The sequence below is a fragment of the Schistocerca cancellata genome, chromosome 1, assembly GCF_023864275.1.
Source record: "Schistocerca cancellata isolate TAMUIC-IGC-003103 chromosome 1, iqSchCanc2.1, whole genome shotgun sequence".
NCBI lineage: Eukaryota > Metazoa > Arthropoda > Insecta > Orthoptera > Acrididae > Schistocerca > Schistocerca cancellata.
Window position 1 is genome coordinate 952069412 of NC_064626.1, and position 27024 is coordinate 952096435.

At 39.8% G+C, this 27024-nt stretch overlaps 2 protein-coding genes across 2 annotated transcripts in view; both read right to left on the bottom strand.

The window, feature by feature from the left end:
- LOC126162781 (leukocyte surface antigen CD53-like) overlaps positions 1-27024 on the bottom strand; it is a 142088-nt gene that overhangs the window by 13700 nt on the left and 101364 nt on the right. The window lies entirely within an intron of this gene.
- Positions 1118-27024, bottom strand: part of LOC126162774 (23 kDa integral membrane protein-like) — a 191746-nt gene continuing 165839 nt past the window's right edge. Inside the window, exon 6 of the transcript XR_007535112.1 lies at positions 1118-1145. The gene's annotated coding sequence lies outside the window, so the exon portion shown is untranslated. The remainder of the gene's footprint in view (positions 1146-27024) is intronic.

The window sequence follows — 27024 nt, forward strand, 5'->3', positions numbered from 1 at the left end:
AGTTAGGTCCTCCAAGCTCTATGCCCCTGGTGTCCAGTGCTGGCAGTCAAAATACACCTGTCATCAGTCCATGTTTTATCAATTGGACATCGAGGCCATCTCCCACTGTGTTTGTCACTGGCTTGCTCTGCTCTGGCCTTCTGAGCCAGGACACTGTCATGCCATCCTGATGCAGCAGCAGCTGACTGCTTTGTATGCAATGGTAGCAGAGACCACTCACTAGCAGGCTGCCTCTTTGACAACCACTTACAGCAGCATGTCCACATTGAGATGATTGGGTGCAGGGTGCCTGTCAACTGCTTACAGGAGGCACACTGCACTACATCTGTTTATCATTATAAAGAATTTTCACAACATTTGCCTGCATTCATCATGCTGTGAAAGCCTCCAGCAGATAATCACTCACTCACTCTGTTCTATTTGGATAGAATAATATGAGTGCTACAGATGGAATATAAAATGAATATAAACAATAATAATAACATAGTGTGGAAAAGAATGTAAAACAGATTAACTAATGGCCATAAGGTATTAATAAAATCTTACACCACCATGCTCCTGAAACCAATCAAGAAAGAGAAACTCACAAAACCTAAACTGAAACTTTATTGTAATAAGTGCACTTAGCAATGTATTGAAGAACAAAGCCAACAACTGAGTGAGGGGTTTTCCCCAACAAGAAAGTTATATAACTTATCAAGTATTGTTTGAGTATCAGCAGTTCTGTCATTAACTGTAGATACTTCACAAGTCAATCATTCACATACCTTAACACTATAATGAAAAGGAAAGTTCCTACTCACTATACAGCAGAGATACTGAGTCACAGATAGCCACAACAAAACGACTCACAAATATAGCTTTCAGTCAACAAGGCCTTCATCAAAATTAGATGACAAACACACACATACACACTCATGCAAACGCAACTCACTCACACACTGAGGACACAGTGCCTCATTTGGCCACACTTTTGGCAGTGTGGCCTCAGTTGCCTGAGACTGCAGTTATGTGTGTATGAGTTGCATTTCAGTGAGTGTGTATGTGTTTGTTTGTTGTCAAAATTTTGACGAACACCTTGCTGGCCAAAAGCTATAGTTGTGACAGTCTTTTTCTTGTGCCTATCTGCAACTCAGCATCTCCACCTGGATTTTCCATTGTTTGGTTAACATACTTTACTCAGGTATTCATTTTGAGATATATACTCCCATTGTCAGAACCTTGTAAGGTTTATGACACGAGTTTTTCCATTACACTTGGTCTTGGCCAGAATTCTATCAGATTTTTGTCCTGAATTGTGCATTCTTCAAACACATCTTCTTCATCTAATAATACATACACTATTTTGTCCTGTAAAAGATCAATATCAAGAGAGGTTTATTGACTGAATCTTCAGTATCGCTGAATTTTTGAATTTGTATCTTTTTTCAGTATCTTTAATGTCTGGGGCAACTTTGCTAACATGTACTGAAGAAGTGACTTAAATAATGTTTGTGATGGGCTAACAGCTTTTGTTGAAGGTATCAATATTACAAAAAGTATTTCCATAATTAAAATTTGGTATTATTAAGAGGTTATTCAATTATGTAAATGGCAGATTTTGGGTAAAATACTGTCTGTTAGGACATTTTGAGTAAGTTGTTGTGCTTTAGTATAAGTAATACCAAACTGTCATTTTTCATTATTCATTAGTATCTGAAGCATTTCATGAACTGTAAGTGGTAGGGACTGTATTAGATGCAGTATTAGTCAAAATTTGATTTGTAGGACTGGAGATTAGTAACTTTTAAAGCTGACGACTCAGCAGTTCAAACAAAAATGGTAACTTTTCTCATCAAAGTAATGGTACACAATTCATGTGAGAACAATGCCACAATTATTCTTTATCATTAGCCTGGCTGAGTTGCAATGACCTGACTATTACAGTGCAAGAAAAGGCTAGCTCTTAAGTACAATTTGAATGAAACTACAAAAATGGCTGCAGATAATTGGTTTTTGCTCTTAAAAAGAGAAATCCAAAGATAAACTTAAAAAGCACCATCAGAGATCAATAGAGATCCAGCTTTCAATAAAGTGTAACTTGATTCTTTTTTCCAATTTGAACACCATTTTCAAAAATATCTTTTGCAGACTAAAGGGATTTATGAGATAGATTAAACTGACATATCCACTGTTCAAAATCCCAGCAAGATTTTTGCACCCAAGGGTGAAGCTGCATATCTTACAAAAACACACTAAGTAAAAATGGCAAACATCAACAGACAGCATAATCAGAAAGAAAAAAAAAATCATGGGAAAGGCTAAAATGAATTCTCAAGGAAAATTAATTTAAAATTGTTGAACCCCTTCCACCTTCTAAAGCCTATAGGTATTTATTTATGGCATGGATCATTTCTCAAGGTGGGTGGAGGCCAATCAGATCAGAGACATTTCTGTGGAGACTATCATATGAGCATTTATGGACACTTGAGTGGTCTATTGAGGGTGTCAATTTTTCATTATCACTGACCAGGGACACCAATTTGAGTCAACACTGTTCCAGCAGTTGTCAAAACTTTGTGGCTTCCAGCATAACAAGACAACCAGCTACCAATGAGGCAGCAATGGCTTGGTGGGAAGGTGGCACTGCACCTTAAAGGCCACTATGATGTACCATGAAGATATTTGGACTCAACCATTGCTATTAGTTTTGTTGGGTTTTTGAACTGCCTTGAAAACTACATTGGTTGTTCATTGGTGAAGTTAGTGTATGGGGAACCATTCCAGCAGAGTTTCTCATACCCATGCCACTCCCTCACAAAGTTCAGCTTCCCTGCCTGTTGCAACAGATCAGAAAGCATACAGAGACACCCGGTGCAACTCTTATGTCATGACATGGCACACATCTGGTTTTTGTACACAAGACTCTCAGTAATTGTTTACATGTCATGCTTCGCATGGATCTTGTTCGTCATCCTCTGCAGCCACCATACACTGGCCTATACCAAGTACTATGATGTGACACACACACACACACAGTGGACATTCTCCTGAAGGTAAAGCCAACCAAAGTCTCCATAGAATGAGTAAAACATGCTTGTACATTGTTAGCACTTCCCACTACCTCACAGTCAAATAAATGCACATCTTACACTGAACCAATGACCTCTTCCAGAGCCAGACAGCTGTGATCCATCCAACTCTCATATTCCTGGACTGAATGCTGTTGAGGGGGTATCTGATAGTTGTCAGTTTTGAAGTTTTCAATTAATGATTTTCATCACTGGCTTTGTGCTTGTTTTTTTGATATGTAGATGTATTCATCTTTATCTTCTTTTTTTAAATTTTCAGTAACATTGCAAAGGTTCTTATTGTATTCTTTATATAATTTTGTATTTATAATGATACAGAATTTAATTTTTTTATCATACTGGAGAAATATTTTCATTCGCTGAAGATTTTTATACAGTTTTAATCCAACTTTTTTTCCAGCTGTGTTTATGTTACCTATGTGAGAATGCTATGTCAGAATAATAATTATATCTACCATGAAAGTTACTGAACATTCTGTTTACACCTCTTTCATTGAACTGGTGCATGTTTCCCAACTTAATAGATAGCGGCTGTTAGCTTTATTACCATCACTGAGTCACTTGCTTGTATTTTGATGGGTAGTATTTTTTCCAAACGTTATGCTAATGTTAATAACGGAGCCTCATGATCATATCAATACTTTACTGTCATCTGGAGAGTAGGTTTTCTGAATACAAATTTGGTTTAGTGCCATTTTGCAATCTATGGAGAGTCTCATTGATGTATGTACTGAAGGGATTACATTTAAACTCTCAGTAATGTATGTCACTTCTAGAGTATGTAACATCATTTCAAATTTTCAGAGGAAGTCTTCATAGTCTCAATCAGGGAATCTGTACATAATTACAATAACTAAGCAATGTCAAGAAATTCAGTAGTTGCCATTTCAAGAACTTTTTCAGTTATCAAATTGGTATGTATTTGGATTGTCTTATGCCTCAAATTGTTTTCTGCAAAGATAGCTGTTCTCCCAGATTTCTAGTAAGATCTGCAGAATGAACTTCCTTGGAGAAAACCAGGAATCTTTACAGTTTTTATTTGCTGGTTTTCTAGCCAGTGCTCTGTTATGTAGAAAACATCATCTTTTAGGTTGGACTTCAATATTATTTCAAATTATCATAATTTGTTGGTTTGAAAGCGTAGTAGTGTATTTGAAATGGGAGAAATTTGATTTTGTTTTGCTTAGTATAGGTTCTACTTTTAGTCATTTCCAATTAACCTCATACTTCAAAGACCTGATTCCATTTTTTTGTGTGCTTCCTCTTTATTATGCTTTCTACTAAAAAAAATCATTCAGGTGGGAAGGAAGTGATTTTGTTCCTTCTGCTCACCTATCAGTAGAAAATTAGATCTGCAATAGATGCATCACTAATGTACAAGTTCCCAAATTTTGATTCTGATTAGTTGTTGCAAGTTATTGTTTTGACATTTAGTGAGATGTGCTATGTTCAAGATATAAAAATGTTTACTTCAGTATTCAAGCATTATTAAAAATTAATACCAAAGCCTATCTTCATTTGACTTAGTATGGGAATTGCACAGGTATTTACTGTTTGATTAATATAATGGTATACTAACATGCAGTGTACATATGTTGATACATTGGAACAGTATGTTAACATAAAATTTGTTACTTTCTTAGAATGGAAATTTTATTCTGCCTATATATCATACCAATACTGTTACCATGTAAAAGTGATAATGTTACCTGGGTACTCTCATCTACAGGTCTACTTTGCAATTCACACTTAAGTGCCTAACAGAGGGACTTCATAAAATGTTTATGAATATATTTAAAAATTTACAATATTTATGTTACAGCTAAATGTCGAATCACATCCGGTTCTATAAATTTGTCCAAATTCACCACACTGAAAATTAGATACAAAACAAATTAAATAAATATTGCATGATGTATGATGCAATGCACATAACACTTGGAAATAAATAGTGATAAGATACAACTATGTTAAAAATTATAACATCAGCTGTGCTAAGGTACAGCTAAGCTCATAGGCACTAAAAATGCAAGACAAAATGCATACTGGTACTGAAATGAATGGCTACCATATTTTGCTTCAAATTCAATGTTTTTACACAGATGTTTAGAGGGAAGAAATTACTTTGAAGAAGGGATATCAGCTATGAAGTTAAAAATGCAAATATCATATTGTAATGTAATACTGTGCTGGAGCTGAATACGTCACTTCAAAAAAAGTCATACAGCTGGCAAAAAAATGCCTTTATTACTGAAATCTTTTACTTCAGTGTAATGCTTGGATTTATATGCCAAATGAATCTCACATTTTACATAAAATGTTCACACTTGATCTTATCACTGTTTGCACTCAAAATTAAGATTTAAAATTATGCTTGGTATATTTAGGAACTACAACATTAACTTAACACTTCTTGTGAAACATAATTCTGAGTTGGCTTGCTACCATTTATCTTCAAAGGATGCAATGGGGGCTAGGCACAACAAAAAGACTGGTGGAAAGTAAGCTTTCGGCCGACAAGGCCTTCTCCAAAATTAGACAACACACACACACACACACACACACACAAACACACACACACACACAACTTACACACATATGACCATAGTTTCTGGCAGCTGAAGCCATGCTGCAGTCAGCAGTGCATGTTGGGAGAGGTAACAAGGTGGTGCGGGTAAGGAGGATGCTGGGATGGGTAAGGGGAGGGATAGCAGGATAGGGGTAGGGGACGAAAGTGCTGCTTGCACGAGCATACAGAGATGAGGTGGAGAGAGGTTATGGCAGCTAGATGGAGTCAGGAGGTTAGATGAGGGCAGAGAGAAGAAAGGGGGGTTATGGAAAAGGAAATAAGTAAAGAGAAGTAAAGAGACTGAGGGTGTGTTGGTAGAATGAAGAGCTGTGTAGTGATGGAATGGGAACAGGGAAAGGGATAGATTGGTACACAACTGCCACTCCCAACCCCTTGCTCATGGCTTCCCCTGTAGTAGATCTAGATGCCAGACTTGTCCCTTACATCCCTCCATTATCACCACCACCTACTTCAGTCTGCTCTCAAATATTACCTACACCATCAAATTCACATGATCTACAACCTACGTGGGCATTCTACATGGCCATTTCAACCAAAGAGCTGTCTGTCCACATGAATGTCCCTCAACAAACTGTGGCTGAGAAATAATTGGATCATCCCATTGCTAAGCATGACACCCAATGTAATTTTCTTCATTTCAGTGACTGCTTCATAGTGTTTGCAATCTGGATCCTTCCCACCAGCACCAGCTTTTCTGAATTGCACAGGTGGGAACTATCCCTGCAGTATATCCTACATCCCTATCATCCTCCTGGCCTCAACCTTTGTTAGTCATTGTCCTGTCCATCTAGCCCATTCCCTGTTCCCATTCCAGCACTACACAGCCTTCGATTACACCAACACATCCTCAGTCTTTTTACTTCTCTCCTTCTGCTCTTCTCCCCAGCTCTATTCAATATCTCCTGATTAGTTACGTGATTAACCCATCTAATCTTCAGCACTCTTCTGTAGCATCACATTTTGAAAGCTTGTATTCTCTTGTTGTCTACACTATTTATTGTCCATGTTTCACCTCCATACATAGCTACACTCCTACAAATACCTTAAAAAAAGACTTCCTAACACTTTAATCTATAGTCAATGTTAACAAATTTGTCTTCTTGAGAAATGCTTTCCTTGCCAAAGCCAGTTTACATTTTATGCCCTCTCTACTTGTACCGTCACCAGTTATTTTGCTGCCCAAATAATGAAATGTATCTACTACTTTAAGTTTTTCATTTACTAATGTAATTCCCTCAGCATCACCCGATTTGATTTGACTACATTTCATTATCCTTGTTTTTCTTTTGTTGATAATCATCTTATATCCTCCTTTCAAGACCCTGTCTATTCTGTTCAACTGTTCTTCCAAGCCTTTTGCTCTCTCTGACAGAATTACAATGTCTTCAGCAAATTTCAAAGTTTGTATTTCTTCTCCCTGGATTTGTTTTCTTTACTGCTTGCACGATATACACATTGAACAACATGGGGATAGGCTTCTCAACCACTGTTTCCCTTTCATGCCCCTTGATTCTTATAACTGTCACCTGGTTTCTGTGCAAATTGTAAATAGGCTTTTTCTTTGTTTTACCCCTGCCACATTCAGAATTTGAAAGAGAGTGTTCTAATCAACATTGTCAAAAGCTTTCTCTAAGTCTGCAAGTGCTGTAAATGTAGATATGCCTTTCCTTAACCTGTCTTCTAAGATAAGACGTAGGGTCACTATTTCCTCATGTGTTCCTACATTTCTACAGAATCCAAACTGATCTTCCCTGAGGTCAGCTTTTATCAGTTTTTCCATTTGTATGTAAATAAGTCATGTTAATATATTGCAACCATGACTTAACAGTTCATTAATTTTCACATGTCAGCACCTGTTTATTTTGGAACTAGAATTATTATATTCTTTTTGAAGTCTGAGGATATTTCGCCTGTCTCATACATCTTGCTCATACTAAGCACATGAAAAGGATATTTTCTGCCACTCACCATACATTTACACCAACAAAATACTCAGTTCATTGATGCTTCTTTGCAAGTGTTAGTTACATTTTAAACAATGCATCATGGATTTCCACATATAAACATCAAGTAGGCCACTCAAATAGACAAAGGATATTTGTCGTTTCAAGGACAGGAATGCTAGATATGGGATAATGCTACAAACCCATCTGTCCCCACAACTTAGATTTCGGAGGAAGGAGAGGGAGGGCACTATCATACTTTATCCTAACATCCTAACATGTGATGATTAGTGCAATTCGGTAACTTAATTGTTTGTACTGTCGGAAAAAAGCACAATGCTTTTACAAAAGTAGAAAAATCACTCTTCTTGATCTTTAATTAAACTATTGCAGAGACTGCAATGTTAGTATAAAGTGTTCATCATGTTTCAGTTAAACAAAATAACAGCCTTAAACTGAAATTAATTGCAATACAGAAGAATAATATTCATTTCTGTACATATTTATGTTTGTTTTTCATATGCAATATTTGTCTGATTGTATTCTAAACTGAACTCCTTGCTCTAATGTTTTCAACACACTGTCCAGTTGATTCAATGAGGAATGCCGTCAGGTATGGAATACTGCATTACATGTTGCTGAATATCAGGTTCATCACTAATGGGTCCGACATGTGGCTGTAGCAAATGATGCTGATAATTCTGTGGCACCGATGAGATCGACACCAGTATCAATCTGAGTATCATCTTTGAACTAAGCTAAACATTATCTTTGTGTAGTTCCGCCATCCAGTTCTTCGTAAGCCTTGCTTGTGTAAAGAGGTGAATAAATGAACTATTGCAAAATGGGAGTATGGTTTGGTGTAACCGACCCGAACTTCTCCCTCACTGCTGACCCCGAGGTGTAATGTCTTCCGTTTTCGCCATTTTACTGCGTCCGCGGCCTCCATGTCAATTATGTTTGTGTGTATTACTTCAATACAGCATTAGAACAATGACTTCAGCCCAGTGCCTAATGCTGGATTGTGTGATCGACATGCATTTTGTTGCGGGCGATGTACACCCACCAGGACTACAACGCGATGCCTCTTACTCGACAATTATGCCAATTTAGCTGGACGTTTTTGAGTTTGCAACAATAAGTGAGGTTAGGAGTGTGCATGACTCCAGCTATCTGATGCCTTTGTTCCCACCACATGTGCCCTCCCCCATTGACGGTGCAGTTACCTCTTACGGATCTCCGTACAGTGCGGACCAATGCCAATTTCCGCAAATGCTTTGTTGGACAACCTACCAGCACCAGGTCAACGATTTGCCATGCCGCAATCCGTGCAGTACCATGCGGATTCCTGCCATGTGGCTGGAACTGCTTTGTTCACAGGTCAGCCTCCTCAGCATCCGACCACGCCCGCGCCTGCCTTGGTTAAGCATCAGCACATGCCTTCCTGCTTCGATACCTCGGCCTGCAACAGCAACAATAACTGGTTATCTGTGCCTGGCCTCCATCTCCGTCCCACTGCTATGCCTCAGTGTTTTGTGCCACAACATTCACCTTATCCGCACACCATTTTGAGTGGAGTGACTACGAACAGTGAACATTCACACATTCTGTCCGATGTTCAACATCATTTTCCACACTGTGCTTCTGGACAGCCAGCACCACTCGAGCTTCCGCTACCATTCTTGGCACATCCTGGTGCTTCATCCATGTCGGTCTCCTGTGTCACGTCAATTTGAACACAACTGCAACATGTTGAGCTTCCGCAACTGCAATCAACACATTATGGTGTCTCACCCACATCGGCCTCCCACGTCATGACGGATCGCGCTCAACCACAACACATCACCTTCCCACTGCCACCTTACCAGCTGTCATCACCACATCTCCGGGAGGCACACTCTCCTGGAATACTACAGCAACAACAGCTCGTTTCAGGCAATTCCCTGACAAATTCAACTCAACCTGTTCTTCCGAACATTCTACAACGCTTATCGACACTGCCGCTGTTTAATCCCAACAGAGCAACAACCTGGTTCAAAATTGTGGATGAAGTGTTCAACCACTACAAACTCGACGAGTCAGCCAGGTTACTGTGCCTCATCACCCAGCTGCACGACCAGGAGGACTTGATTGCTGACCTGGTCGACACCCCTACATCATCTACCCAGTATGCTCTAGCCAAAGAGACAGTTCTATGTCGGCTTGCATGCTCAACTGAGGCAGCAATACGGCAAGTGTTCCACGTCAAGCAACTAGGCAATGACAAACCTTCCCAGGACTACGCGCCCTGGTCAGCGCCAATCTACTCTCTGACACAGCTCTCCTCGCCATCTGGTCAGATAAACTACCTCCCCACATCCGCTTTGCTCTGGCTCAGAGGTCTCCCGAACCTGTCAAGCAATGAATGACAATTTCTGACAAGCTACATGATGCATCACTGCTCAATTTCGCCAGTCACTGCCTACCTGACAAGTCTCAGGTTCAGGCTCATCACCCTGCGGCCGGACGAGGCCGAGGCCGCACTGTGCCGACTATTCCACTCACTCCAGAAAGCAGTAAACAAGCTACTGGGACATCACCGGCTCTGCCCATGGTCTCAACCCCTCCTGCAACTGAGCCTGCTGCGACCACCAAACCTCGGCCACTGCCACTGGCAACGAACGTTCTGCAGGAAATGCGACGGCACCACCTGTACTGTTACTGGTGAGGCGGCACAGAACTGCAGTCCATGCTGCTACTACCCACATGCCTCCTGCACACAACAGGACAGGCACCCCCCCAGGGCTACATTCTGTCTGGGAACGACTGGATAATTGTGGACGACTTTACATTAAAGACATTTCGTCAGGATACCTTTTCCTAGTGGACACAGGCGCCAATGCTGCTGTCCATGTCCTTAGCGTTGTCAAACATCCGCCCTATCATACTTCACTGCAAGCTGTGAATTCAACTAAACTACAATGCTCAGGTTCAACTTTGCACGTCGTCTCACTCTCCGCAAACTGCAAACTCGAGTGGACTTTTTAGTGTGCAAAATTGATAAACCTATATAACATTGACTTCTTGCGACACCACAAACTTTCACCGGACCTAGTGCGAAACACTGTGTTTCATCAGCTGTCCAAGACTCACTTCCCCTGTGCTCTGTCGAGCAATCCCCCCCCATGATAAATTGATCCAGGCTCATATCCGTACATGCTCGTCTCTGTCGACGATGTTACAAGAAACCACACTTAAGTGCCTTGTCGAGCTCAAAAACGTCGCTCGCCTATGCAAGGAAAACTTCGACCTCTCCCTCCGGCTCCACGAAACTCAGCTCCAGCTCTCTGACACAGCAAAGGAATTACAGACAGCGCTTCACCCACGACCGTGCTGCCACAGGCTGCGCCCTCAGACAATGGACTCACTAACACTTCACGAGTTTTACCGAGCTCACCTGACCACGGTGCCACTGCTTTGGGCCGGTGGCCATCTTGGCACGTTGATTCCTGGGACACATCACCACCTCGGATCCCGTCGGATCCGCTGTGTGGCTCCGAACACCATGACCACGTCTTGCCTTCCCTGCCCGCCACACACTGTAAACAAACTGCCCCCCCGTGCCGCTGGCAACATTTACGTCGTCACCAACGGCACGGTTCACAAGCATCGCCTCACGCCAGGCCCCCTGATCTCCAGTAAACCACGTCGACTTTGTCCTGAGTGCCTCTCCGACCCTAAAAAACAAATTTCTGAACTACTAAGCTCTGGCGTCATTGAACCCTCTGCCAGTAGCTGGTCTATGCCCATACATATGACACCCAAGAAAGACGCGTCGTGGCGTATGTGTGGAGACTACCGTCGACTAAACACACGAACAATTATTGACACCTACCCCATACCCAACATTGCTGACTTTACCAGTTCCCTCGCATGTGCGACCACGTTCTCTGTCATCGATTGCAAACGGGCCTACCACCAGATCCCCATGGCACCTGAAGACATCGAGAAGACAGCAATCACCACCCCGATTGATTTATTTCAGTTTAGATTCATGCCCTTCGGTTTGAAAAATGCAATCCAGACCTGGCAATGCTTCATCAACGAAGTGCTGTTCGAACTAAAATTCTGCTTTGCATATCTTGATGACATTCTTGTGTTCAGCTCCTCCATCGAGGATAACATTCGACATGTGCAAACTGTGATGAACACTCTCGCGGAATCTGGCATCGAGACCAACCAGGACAAATTGTAGCTACATCAGCCCACTGTCACTTTTATCGGTTTTTGGGGGTCTCTGCCGATGGCATTTCACCACTCCCTGAGAAAGTACAAATAATACTAAACCTACCCAAACCTTTGTCATTCAAAGAGCTCTGGCGCTTTCTGGGGACTGTTAATTACTATCGCCGATTTCTACCTCAGGCTGTGGAGATTCAGGCTCCACTGACAGACGCCTTTGCAGACAACCACACTTCTGGATCTTGGCCCATTCCATGGACCCTGCTATGACTGCCTCTTTCACTGCCCTCAAAAATCTTCTTGCCGAGACCTGCACCATCACGCATCCTCATCCCAATGCGCGCAGCTTTCCATCACCATAGACGCGAGCGATACTGCTATCGGCACTGTCCTTAGCCAGACAGTTGACAGCCAAACTTCGCCTCTACAGTTCTTCTCACGCAGGCTCACCAATGGACAACGGAAATATTCCGTGTTATCAGGGAAAACCCCCCAGCTGACCCGCCTCCTCACTGCTTCAAATTCATGGACTTCATATCTCAGTTCACCACCGATGTCAGACACATAAAGGGTGCTGACAATATAGTTGCTGATTTCCTTTTACGAGTCAATGCCGTTCATTCACTCTTAGGCCTCTCTGAACTACCTAACCTCCAACCCGCCAACAAGGACACACAAAACCTGATTTCAGACTCTACTTCTTCACTAAACTTCGTCCGCACCACCTTCCATGTCATTTCTGGTGAGATCTGGTGTGATGACAGTACGGGCACGCTATGCCCCCTCATCCCAACCATGCTCCATTGAGCTGTCTTCAACACACTGCATAATTTAGCCCATCCCAGAGTTCGTGCATCCACCCACCTCATAGTGAAGTGCCTTGTGTGGAGAAATGTCAACAAGGACTGCCAGCAATGGGCACGCTCCTGCGTCACGTGCCAATGCTGCAAAGTACACAAGCACACTTCATCCCCCCCCTCCCGCCCTTGGCGCCTTTTCGATCCCTCCTGGGCATTTCCAGCATATTCATATTGACATTGTCGGCCCTCTGCCCCCCTCTAAAGGCTTTTGTTATGTTCTCTCATCTATCAACTAAACAACTTGCTGGGTCGAGGCTGTTCCCCTTCCCAATAACACGGCAGAAACTGTTGCTCGAGCTTTCATCGAGCAATGGGTATTGCATTTCGGAGGTGCAGCTATCATCACAACTGACCAGGGTAGACAATTTGAGTCAGCCCTGTTCAGTGAGATTTGTAACATTTGCGGTATCCGGCACATCCATACTACAGCATATCACCCGCAAAATAATAGGCTAATTGAGTGCCGGCACCACACTTTCAAGGCGGCTCTACAATGCCATGACTCTTTCGATGGAGGCCCTTCCCTTGTGCTACTCAGCATTCGTGCGATCTATAAGGAAGACCTCAAAGGCACAATAGCCGAGTTCGTATACGGCCAGAACATTGTTCTCCCTGGTGAACTTGTAAGCCATTCCATTTCTCTCCCTCAGTCTGACTTATCTTCCTTCGTGTACCGCATCAGACACCACTTCATTAACCTCCACATCACTCCGCCCACGAGCCATTCCCACCCTAAGGTTCACGTCCTGAAATCTCTGGACAATTGCAAGTACGTCATGCTCCGAGATGACACCGTCTGTGCTCCCCTCCAACCTCCACATACCGGCCCGTACCGAGTTCTCCGGCGCTCAGCCAACACCTATGACATCCAGATAAACTATTCAGCTGTTACAGTCTCTCTCAACAGACTTAAGCCTGCTCATGTCGAGCCCGCTTCTATCCCCCCTTCACGCCACGACCATGCCACTCACTGTTGTGGCTCAGGATGCTCCAACCACTCCCTCCACATCAGACTTACACACTCGGTCGAGTGACTTCCAGCTCCATTTGTCAAGCTCTCCTCCGACCTTGTTCCCTACTCCGGTCTCACGCACTCCGTCGAGTGACCCCATGCTCCCCACGTCGAGCTCACCTGCGATCAAGTCCTCACCGCCGGGCCCTTCACTGGTCCCTTTGACCTCTCCCCCTTCGCCTGCCTCACCCTGTCGAGGTTTCTCACGGCCCCCCTCCCCCCTCTCCCCCTCCCGCATCTTGAATGTGCCCTATGTGGCGCCGATGAGATCGACACCAGTATCCATCTGAGTATCGTCTTTGAACTAAGCTAAACATTATCTTTGTGTAGTTCCGCCATCCAGTTCTTTGTAAGCTTTGCTTGTGTAAAGAGGTGAATAAATGAACTATTGCAAAATGGGAGTATGGTTTGCTGTAACCGACCTGAACTTCTCCCTAAATTCAAACAAAAAACTTTAAATTACTATCTGAGATACATATACCTAAACAACATCCTGCTAGTCACTCATATTGTTACATTTCATGAAGCAAATATTTGTTGACAAGCTATAATCACAGCCACAAAAATATATACAAACGTTTAAAACCAATGACTGTGAAGCAATATGAATAAGATGATGCACTGAATCTGGTTTTATAATGCACAATGTGTTTGTAAAAGACTAAAAAGTAATATTTTTTAAATGAAAGGCTTACCTCACAAATTTGCTAATTACAAAAAGTAATCACCTTTTTAATAATTCATAGTTGGTCATGAAGCTTTGGAGATGGAGTAACATAAATGCATTTTATTTCATGTCAAACTTCATGAACTGAGTTGTTATCAGAATAAGGAGTATTTAAATTGCATCATAATTCAGAATTTCAAAACACTCTTGATTTCTATTATTGATAACACCAGAATTCTGTTTGAATTTTTGCACTGTTAATTTAATACACAGAATTTTTAAAAAATCATTTTCTGAGGAAAAATGACTTTAGAATGGACATTTGTCACGCAAGTTTCAAAATAACTAGTATGTTCAACTTGCTTGATGTGTTTGAACACTGACAATCGTTAACATCTAATCTGTAGTTACTTGGTTAATATTTATCACAAATATTGTTTTCTCTTTATCATCTGCACAAGCAGAGCAAAATGTAATCACTCCTGTGGCTTCAGGAGTAAGTCAGCCATTTTGGATGCTGAGGCATGAAAGCTGCCTTGGCTGTCTTAAATTGTACTGAGCAGACATGCTTTGGAAGCATGTATTGATGCTCTAATACTGAAAAATTGTGGTGTCTGTTGTAAAATGTGTTGTCCCATTGATACAGTCTGAAGCAACTAGTGGACTAAGTCAGTCATACAAACTGAATTATACACCCAGTATTTTTATCTCAGATAGCATAGAGCCAGTTACACCAGAACTGTACAGAATGGGATGATTGCACTCATAGATTCTGATCAATATCACCAAATGACATTTCACTTATGTCAGTGGCTTTTTATAATGAGTGTTGTTTATCTTAGTGTATTCTTTATTACTAACTGGTTTGATGTGTAAAGTGTAAAATTAATAATGGGGAAAGAAATTTGTTTGAGAGTTAAAATGTGAAACATATAATTAAAAGGTCATCATTATTATGTTAGTTTTGCATTTTTATTTTGTCTCTTCAAATTGCACATAATCATACCTGTTCCAGATTTACTGAACACCTATAAAAATAAAAACTATCTTGAGTGAGATGTTCCCACTTTATCCTGTGTTTTGTTGTTGTTGTTGTTGTTGTTTTCAGTCCTGAGACTGGTTTGATGCAGCTCTCAATGCTACTCTATACTGTGCAAGGTTCTTCATCTCCCAGTACCTACTGCAACGTACATCCTTCTGAATCTGCTTAGTGTATACATCTCTTGGTCTCCCTCTACAATTTTTACCCTCCACACTGCCCTCCAATACTAAATTGGTGATCCCCTGATGCCTCAGAACATGTCCTACCAACCGATTCCTTCTTCTAGTCAAGCTGTCCCACAAACTCCTCTTCTCCCCAATTCTATTCAGTACCCCCTCATTAGTTATGTGATCTACCCATATAATCTTCAGCATTCTTCTGTAGCACCACATTCCGAAAGCTTCTATTCTCTTCTTGTCCAAACTATTTATCATCCATGTTTCACTTCCATACATGGATACACTCCATACAAATACTTTCAGAAACGACTTCCTGACACTTAAATCTATACTCAATGTTAACAAATTTCTCTTCTTCAGAAATTCTGTCCTTGCCATTGCCAGTCTACATTTTATATCCTCTCTACTTCAACCATCATCAGTTATTTTGCTCTCCAAATAGCAAAACTCCTTTACTAATTTAAGTGTCTCATTTCCTAATCTAATTCCCTCAACATCACCCAACTTAATTCAACTACATTCCATTATCCTTGTTTTGCTTTTTTTGATGTTAATCTTATATCCTCCTTTCAAGATTATAAATTCAGGAAACTTAATGTTGACTGTGTTCTTATCATGAATTTATCACATTTAGGGATGCTCAAAAATTATGCTGTAGATAAATTGTGTTGGTGTGTTACGATCCACTTTTTGTTTCATTAGACTGGCAACCATATGGCCATGTCACCATGCTTTTATTGAACATTTCCATTTTATAAGATCACTAGGAAGATGAAAAGGAGGATACACCAAATTTGTTATCTAATAACCCATTGCACGTTAGCACTCTCTTGATAGTTTTCCATCTTGTTCCAGTTCACATCTCATACAGTTTTTCTGTTTTTAGCTTGCTTGTTCTTTTCACATTGTTTTTGGGTTACATGTGTGGCTGACACCCACTTCCCTTATGCTATTTGTTTAGACAATGTGTCCACATTTCACACTTTAGTAATTACTTGGAAAGCAGTGAGCTGTTGGTTTCTATTTTTACATTTCACATAAATAGTAAAGTTATGTGTACTTTGGTGCATTATGTATTTAACTGCTGTACTGATGTTTATGGTACCACTGATGTCACAATCCAATATGGTGGCCACTTGCACTTAACTGCAATACTGAAGTGTCCAATACTACCCACCCATCCCCCCCCCCCCCTCACACACACACACACACACACACACACACACACACACACACACACACACACACACACACACACACACAAACACACACACAACACACCTGTGAAACCTACTACAAACTTGAGTGCAATTCAAGAAATGCTCTCTTCAGGTCAAAAGTGGGGTGTTTTATTATGTGCCCCAACAGCTGAGGCAATGCTTGTTATGATGTATCTCTCTTGCTACACACTGCTACTGCTGCCCTGTGGTGGAATAAGCCAGTATACACATGCTCATTCTCTTTCTCTTACAATGAACTGAGTGAAATGACACATTGGTTAGCACACTGGACTCACATTCAGGGGAACAACAGTACAAATCTCTGTCAAGCCATCCAGATATAGGTTTTCTGTAATTTCCTGAAATCACTTAAGGCAAATGCCAGGACAAGTCCTTCGACAAGGGCATTGCTGGTTTCCTTCCCCACAAATCCATAATCCCAGCTTAGACTCCATCTCTAATGATCTTGCTCTAATCTTCCTTCCTTTTTCTTACAGTGTATTCCAGGAATTGTGTGTTTAATCAAAACACAGCCATTGTACAAAAGCAGTAACTCTGGTTAGTATTCCATTCAGGTACATCTACATACACTATTTGGCATAACCTATTACATACATTATGGCTATAAGCCAGGACACTTTAAGTTTAAATTTTACATTTTCACACATACACTAAAATCAGTTACATATTGCGCACATACACTAAAAACAGTTAAAAATTCACATTTAACGTAAATCACATTTAACATAAATTCACATTTAACATAATTACTTTAGTTACAGTTTACATTATTGACACCCATACACTAAAATCAATTACAAACTCACATTTTATATTTTTTCACACAGTAAAATCAGTCTCCATCATCTTTCAGGTGACAGTGACTCAGGCTGATGTACTTACTTTGTTCTTCAAATTGCTCATCACCACCACCACCACATCCACCATCACCATCATCCTCATAGTTTTACAGACATTAATGACACAAAGCTAATGTATTCTTCTTATCCAGAAGTCTAAAATATTTATCATCTTTTGGTGATAAACCTGGTGTGTACTGTTTAACAGTAATGACTACATGATACTTTGACTGAATTACATACTACACAATTCTTTTAACTTCAGAATCCAACACACATTACCTGTAATGATTGATGGTTAACTCCTTAACAGAAGACAGTTCCACAGCCTTTGCTCTGTGCATCATGTGTCATTACTTGTAACAAATGCATATATTATAGCCCATAAACTGACAAATTTGGTAATAGGTTCATCATTTAACTTATCTTTCATTAATTCCACCTTCTTTGTATTCACAAGTGGGATAGTGTATCTGTTATCTATGTGGAAACCTGAAATATGAAACCATGTGTGGACATCACTCCTGATATCCTTGTAAATATTTAGAATTTTAAAAAGATAAATTAAGCTCTCAGTGGCCATATAACAGAATTTCATTTGCTTTACTGGAAACTCATTTAGTGCATATCCGTAATGAAAAACTGTAAGAAATGTTTCAAAATATCCAAAATAACAATTCCTACAACACTGGGTTTATCAAATGTGACATTAAGCCTGTTCAATTCAGTAGCAACTAAATCATCATCATCATCATCATCATCATCATTGTCATTTAATACTGATTATGCCTTTCAGCGTTCAGTCTGGAGCATAGTCCCCCTTTTAAAATTCCTCCATGATCCCCTACTCAGTGCTAACATTGGTGCCTCTTCTGATGTTAAGCCTATTACTTCAAAATCATTCTTAACCAAATCCAGGTACCTTCTCCTTGGTCTGCCCCGACTCCTCCTACCCTCTACTGCTGAACCCATGAGTCTCTTGGGTAACCTTGCTTCTCCCATGTGTGTAACGTGACCCCACCATCTAAGCCTGTTCGCCCTGACTGCTATATCTTACAGAGTTCATTCCCAGTTTTTCCTTGATTTCCTCATTGTGGACACCCTCCTGCCATTGTTCCCATCTACTAGTACCTGCAATCACCCTAGCTACTTTCATATCCGTAACCTCAACTTTGTTGATAAGGTAACCTTAATCCGCCCAGCTTTCATTCCCATACAACAAAGTTGGTCAAAAGATTGAACGGTGCACAGATAACTTAGTCTTGGTACTGACTTCCTTCTTGCAGAAGAGAGTAGATCATAGCTGAGCGCTCACTACATTAGCTTTGCTACACCTCGCTTCCAGTTCTTTCACTATGTTGCCATCCTGTGAGAATATGCATCCTAAGTACTTGAAACCATCCACCTGTTCTAACTTTGTTCCTCCTATTTGGCACTCAATCCGTTTATATCTCTTTCCCACTGACGTTACTTTCGTTTTGGAGATGCTAATCTTCATACCATAGTCCTTACATTTCTGATCTAGCTCTGAAGTATTACTTTGCAAACTTTCAATCGAATCTGCCATCACAACTAAGTCATCGGCATATGCAAGACTGCTTATTTTGTGTTCACATATCTTAATCTCACCCAGCCAGTCTATTGTTTTCAACATATGATCCATAAATAATATGAACGACAGTGGTGACAGGTTGCAGCCTTGTCTTACCCCTGAAACTACTCTGAACCATGAACTCAATTTACCGTCAACTCTAACTGCTACCTGACTATCCATGTAAAGACTTTTAATTGCTTGCAAAATTTTGCCTCCTATTCCATAATCTCGTAGAACAGACAATAACTTCCTCCTAGGAACCTGGTCATATGCCTTTTCTAGATCTATAAAGCATAGATACAATTCCCTGTACCACTCATAACACTTCTCCATTATTTGCCGTAAGCTAAAGATCTGGTCCTGACAACCTCTAAGAGCCCTAAACCCACACTGATTTTCATCCAATTGGTCCTCAACTAATACTCACACTTTCATTTCAACAATATCTGAGAAGATTTTACCCACAATGCTGATTAAAGAGATATCTCTGTAGTTGTTACAATCTTTTCTGTTTCCATGTTTAAAGATTGGTGTGATTACTGCTTTTGTCCAGTCTGGTGGAACCTGTCCCGACTCCCAGCCCATTTCAATTATCCTGTGCAGCCATTTAAAACCTGACATTCCACTTTATTTGATGAGTTCGGACTTAATTTCATCCACCCCAGCTGCTTTATTGTACTGCAATCTATTGACCATTTACTCCACTTCCTCAAATGTGATCCTATTTCCATCATCATTCCTATCCCATTGTACCTCAAGATCTGAAACATTACTGATCATATTTTCACCTACATTGAGCAACTCTTCAAAATATTCCCTCCATCTGGCCAAGGAATCCACAGGATTCACCAGCAGTTTTTCTGACCTGTCCAAAATACTTGTCATTTCCTTCTTACGTCCCATTCGACGACTACTAATTACACTCCAGAATGGTTTTCCAGTAGCTTGACTCAAAGTCTCCAACCTGTTCCCAAAGTCTTCCCAAGATTTCTTCTTGGATGCTGTAGTTATCTGTTTGGCTTTGTTTCTTTCTTCAACATACCTTTCTCCGTCTACCTGAGTTCTATTATGTAGCCATTTTTGATACGCCTGCTTTTTCCTTTTACAGGCTGCCTTGACTGTGTCATTCCACCAAGCTGTTTGCTTCATCCTACCTTTACACACTACTGTTCCAAGACATTCTTTAGCCACTTCTAGTACAGTGTCCCTGTACCTTGTCCATTCCTTTTCCAATGACTGTAATTGACTACATTCAACTAACTGGTATCTTTCTGAGATCATTGTTATGTACTTGTGCCTGATTTCCTTATCCTGAAGTTTCTCCACTCTTATCCTCCTACATATGGACCTGACTTCCTGCACTTTCGGCCTCACGATACCAATTTCACTGCAGATTAAATAATGATCAGTGTCATCAAAGAATCACCCGAATACACGTGTGTCCCTCACAGCCTTCCTGAATTCCTGATCTGTTATTATATAGTCAATGACAGATCTTGTTCCCCTGCCTTCCCTAGTATACCGATGAATGTTCTTATGTTTAAAAAAAGAGTTTGTGATTACTAAGCCCATACAGGCACAGAAATCCAAGAGTTGTTTCCCGTTCCTGTTGACCTCCATATCCTCTCCAAATTTACCCATAACCTTTTCATAGCCTTCTGTTCGATTTCCAATCCTGGCGTTAAAATCACCAATGAGCAGAACACTGTCCTTGACCTTTACTCTAACAACTACATCACTGAGTGCCTCATAAAAACTAAATTTTCATAAAAAATAATAAGATAAAAAAGTGAAAAAAAAACCACTCCTCTGAAAATTTGGTTTCTTAATCAATGCATCTGCTCCATATGAATTTTCTTAGGATGTCACTAGTTTTCTGTTTCACATCTTTCACACATTGTGCATAGTTTAGCCAAAGACATTATTATTCCTCTCGCTTGCACTCATACTTTTTGTACATTAATCTCATAGCATAGCTTCATCCAGGAAACTTGTCTCCTTGAATTTTTTTTTTTTTTTTGTTATCAGATGGTGATGCCATTTTCTTCAGAACATAAGAACATATTGTGAATGCTGCAAGTGTATTTGAAATCCATTTCTAAAATGCACCTTATGTAAGAATACTCTGATACGTTTCCTACATCTCTTAAAAAAAGAAAAGAAAAAAGGCTACTCACGTCATTGTATGTAGCCTAAGATTCCTCACTTTCATTATCATACCTGACTTTGAATCTGTTGTTTGCAACAATGTAACTTTGAAAAATGAACAATACCACCTCTAATGCCTCTTTCAATGAACTCAAGTTGTTCAATATCAGTAACAAGCCACAATTCTGCTCAAGCAATTTTCAGTAGAACATCACATGTCAATCCATGTGAAGTAATGTAGTGGGTAGGAACCAATTCATATGCTTTAGGACATGGTCCACAAAAGTTTTTGAACACATAAGCAAACATCAGCACATCAATTTTGTAATATAAATTGGAATAATTTCCAAGTATTTTAAGATTGAATCTATTCAATAGAGTCCAAGCTCCTTGGTACTCATGTTCTTTTATAATTTCACCTCTTGATAAACTTTTAATAATCTGAATTGAAGGTAAATGATATTCCAGTAGAAATGATTCATTGTTCATAAACTCATATGGACAAATGGGCTTCTGAGTAACTGAGTGAAACTTGTCAACATCAGAAAAATATGTCCAGAATATCTTGAGTTCATTTGATTTTGAGTATGATCCACACTTTTCAAGTATGATTAACACTTTTTATGTGCATCAACAAAGTGATTCCTTACCAAATGATATGTTTCTCCACATTTGATGGTAAGAGATAAACACAGCCTGGATCCAGTTTAACTTCATCATCACCCAATGCCATCATTTGTTCAAATATGTTTGTGATCAATTAATGAACATTGTAATTGCTCAGATTGTGACATAAGACTGGCACTATGCACTGAGGCCTTAGTTCATGCTGTAGCTGTCATGAGCAGCTGTTTGATATGCTCCAGTGAAATGGCCATGATCTGTTTGTTTAGCATCTCCTTCCTTAAGGATACAGTGTACTTACAAATGGTGGAAAATCGAAATTTGTTATGACTTTATTAAATTCTGTAGTCTTTCCTGATTACATTGATATATGCATTAGAGGGTTGCAAATAAAAAATGACCTATATATACAAAATTTTAAAGTTATGGTCATGTATGCTGCCACGCCCCCTTTATTTCTGTTACAAAAACCAATATTATTTCGAAAATAGCTGTGAACTTTCTGTTTCCAGTGATTATACGTATGATACATTGTATACGTTGATAACAGTGCAGGTTTCTAGTTTCTGTAAATGATCATCTTTGTTAGTATTTACTTTTGTTGCACTGAAGTAGCTTGTTCATGTGTTGCTGAATGTTTGTTGCCCAAGTGTTACATATATTGGTGGAAGTTCAGACCCTTTAGTGTGCAATAAATATGAACTGTGCCATGCATCAAGAAATTCAATAAAAGGAAATTCGTGGTAACCAGTTCACAAACAAAGCAAGTCATACTGTTGAAAGTATCCTATGTATCAGGGAAGAAAGTCTCACACAGCATGCCTCCTGATGATTCAAATTTTTGTGCTGACAATGATGCTGTTTGTAGTGGATTTGTCATTGTTGATGTGAGCATCTTATCTTCTTTGATAAAGGAAGTGGCAAAATGTAAATAATGTGATGGTGTAGGCTGTCTGGAAATAACTGAACAACAAAGTAGCAAGAAGGGTTTAGTGTCAAAATGAGTTGTTCTGTGTAGATCCTGCAATAAATCTACCTCAAAAATGACTTCAAACATTGTGCATAATTCATATGATGTGAATTTGAAGTTAGTATATGCTACATGTGCAATAGGAAAAGGAAAAAAAGGCTGCTCAAACGTTTTGTGTTTTAATGGACCTTCCTCCTCCTCCCTATAGGTTCAGCAAGGTTGTGTCTAAAGCATCTATGAAACATGCATTAGAAGAAACTGTAAATATTTGCGGAACCAGGGACATTGCTGTTTCACTTGATGGGACATGGCAATATCGAGGACATTGTTCCTTGAATGATGTTGTAAGAGCTACTTCTCTGGAGAATGGAAAAGTTGTTGATGTTGAGTGCTTATCTAAGTACTGCCACACCAGCCATGGTAACACTGAAGGACATATTGAACATCAGTGTTCTAAGAATTATGATGGTTAGATTGGAGGTATAAAGCGTGATGGAGCTCTAAAAATATTTCAGAGGTCGGTGCCCATTTATAACGTTAGATAAATGAAGTACCTAATCAATGGGGACTCTAAAGCTTTCAATAAAATTAATAAGTTCAATGTTTATGGTGATACCATGGTAACAAAACAGGAGTATTGTGGATATGTGCAAAAGAGGATGGGTGCTAGATTGAGGAAGCTACAAAGAGAAATGAAAGGAAAGTTGCTATCTGATGAAAAATCTCTGTCTAGCCAAGGCAGATTGACAGAAACTGAAACTGACCTTCTTCAGAGTTATTATTGACTGGTCATTCGATGAACTGCACCTCTGAATAATGTTACAGCAATGAGAAAAGCTGTATGGACCACCTACTTTCACAAGTTGTCAACAGATGATAGCCCTGTTCATGGACTTTGCCCTAAAGGAGCAGATTCTGGGTGTGGTTACCAAAAAGCAAAAGAAAGTGATCAAATATACCGTCACAAGCATTCTCTTCCTGAGCCTGTTATGAATGAATTAAAACCAATTTTTAGAGACCTTAGTGAGCCTGTCTGCTTAATAAATGTCTTCATGGGGGCACTCAGAATACGTAGAAAGTTTCAACCATTGCATATGGGAATGATTACCCAAGAATGTTTTTGTAGGACTAAATACATTAAAAGTTGGTGCACTAGATGCAGTGGTATGCTTCAATGATGGAGTGATAGGAAGGTTGGAAGTCCAGAGAAATTTAGGCATAAAATGTGGCTCTAATATGGAAGATCAATTGCTTGCTTGTGACAGACAATGGGTGCATGGAGCTGAAAGATTCGCTCTTCAAGACACCAAAGAAGCAAGAAGTGTTAAAGGAATGGCAAGAGGAAGCTTGAAGATGAAGAAATGCTGCAGGATGAAGACTATGCTTCAAGAATGTTCTGAAGCACAGTGTAATTGTACTCATATCTTCAAACACAATTTCCCACAAGTTGTATTTTTCAGGATTCAGGTACAAATATTTCCTAAAGTTTATAAAGTATTTAGTAAAGCTTCTTTTTTGCTGATGGTTGTCACTTATCTTCAAGCTTTCAAGCTGATTTGTCACAATCTTTTCGCTTTCTTGGTTTGACCCATAAAAAATTCTCATTAAGTGGAGTTGACATACATGGCCTTTGACTCCTCCTTAAACAGTGCTGTGGTCCTGCAACTGTTGTTGTTGCTGATGTAGATACGATTCTGTGGGTGGTAATTGTCTTTGCTTCTTTTACTGGCGCTGCTGATTCTGTTGATGTTGATCTGCTGTTTTTGCTGATGTTCGTTTTGCTGCTGTTGCTGGTGATGATTCTACTATTTGTGTTGAATCTTCTGTTGCATCTTATGTTGGTTTTGCTGCTTCTGTTAATGTTGTTAGTGGTGGTTGTGGTGCTACTACTGCTACTACTTCAGTTGTATCAGCTATTACTGGTATTTGTGATGTTACTGGCACTGATACTGTTATTGGTATTGCAGATACTTGTTTGTGCCTATTGATTTCCTTCAGTAATTTCTGCATCATTGTTGTTGTTTTCTGCTTCTGTTGTCATTGTTAGTGGTGATTGTAGTGCTGCTACTGCTACTACTTCAGCTGTATCAGCTGGTACTGGTATTTCTGATGCTACTGGCACTGCTAGTTTTGTTGGTGCAGCAGATGCTTGTTTGTGCCTCCTGATTTTTTCCAGTAATTTCTGTGTCACAATTTGCTTCCCTAGGGCATTCAAGTGAATTTCATGTGAAGTGGGAAGTCTGTGCCCAACAGCATTATTATAAGAAACACAATCATTTTTGAACTCTTTACACATACTCAAGAAATGCTGGTTAACAGCACTAATCTTCTTGTTTACACAAGAACACTATGGCAAATCATAGTGTTGTGGAATGTTCATGAAAAGAATGTTGGTGGTTGACAAATGACTCATGTCTTTCTCTAATTCAGTGCAAGCTGTGGATGTTCTGTTCTTGTATACATCATTTGAGTCAACAACCAGGGCTACAGAAACCATTTGAAGACAACATGATAATTTATTCAGAGTAGATGTACTTCATAGTCTCATAGAGTTATGCCCCAGGCTTGACAGATCTAATGGATTTGACAACTTAGTCTTCATTTACACATTAAGCAATTCTGCATCTGCGGCTATCACTGTGGATGTGAAGTGAAGTGATTATGAATTTTTTGCTGTGATGTGCCCATATTTCCATGTGGTTTTTGATTATTCTGGGGAACAGCAACAGTTGAATCACATACCTGTGAACTTCCAATAACATTTACTGAAGCACTTCCATCACTTATTTCATTTAGAATAATATCATGCATATGCATCATTTCTGCCTCCTCTGTGATGGCTCTGTGGTGAGCTATAATGCTACTACTTGCTAGCCTTGAAAGGTTTTTTATGTAACACAAATGGTGCAAAATTAATAGGTTTATATGTTTCTTGTGATGGTGCTCCGTAACATACAGCTGTAAAACCCAAAATCCTCTCTCATATTTCTTGTCTTTCAGGGTCATTAATTCATAATCAGAAGTTTGGATACCATAGATGTTAACAGAGATACTCTGGTTTTCAAATATATATATATATATATAAGTATACTCTGTTTTTCAAATATGTGAACTCACTTCAGCTTACTGGAAGCAATATGTTAGCAAAGTTTAATTTTAATTTGGAATATATTTAGACATAAGTTGTGCACCCTTATTTACAGGATATGAACATGCTAGAATTGACCACTTTAAACAGACATTGTTGGTTGGTTGGTTGGTTGGCTGATTTGGGGGAGGGGACCAAACAGCAAGGTCATCAGACCCATTGGTATAGGCTCAGATGGGCAAGGAAATTGCCTGTGCCATCTCAAAGGATGATAATGAAATGATGAGGACAACCCAAACACTCAGTCATCTCGAATCAGGCGAAAATCCCTGACCCTGCCGGGAATTGAACCCAGGACCCCATGCTCGGGAAGTGAGAATGCAACCGTGAGACCATGAGCTGTGGACTCCTTTTAAAGGAACCATCCTGGCATTTGTCTGAAGTGATTTTTAGGGAAACCATAGAAAACTTAACTCAGGATGGCCAGAAGCGGGTTTGAACCATCGTCCTCCCAAATGCGAGTCCCGTGGGACATCACTTGGCACAAACAATATCCATTGAGTTAATGTTCGTTACTGTATATATATTTGCTATCACTTTTGGCAGTTTTGAATGTAGTCCTGCATAACATCCTTTATTTTTGTTAACATTAACATGAAGTTGAACTATTTCTTTCACTACCCAACTAGAATCTCTTTCTTGAAAAGTCACCAGTTTCTTTAACAGCATATCAGCAACATTAGTTAAGTATCAGTCATTAATAACTTCATATGACAATGAACTTACATTCCTTGTACTCAAGAACATTTGTTTTATTCCCCCTGACTTGGGCAGGAGAAAGCTGTAGACAGGTGAAAACTTAATTTTAATATGTTGGTTAATTTCATGCACTGTGCTCTGAAAAAAGCAAAACCGTGCACCCAAAAAATGTCTAG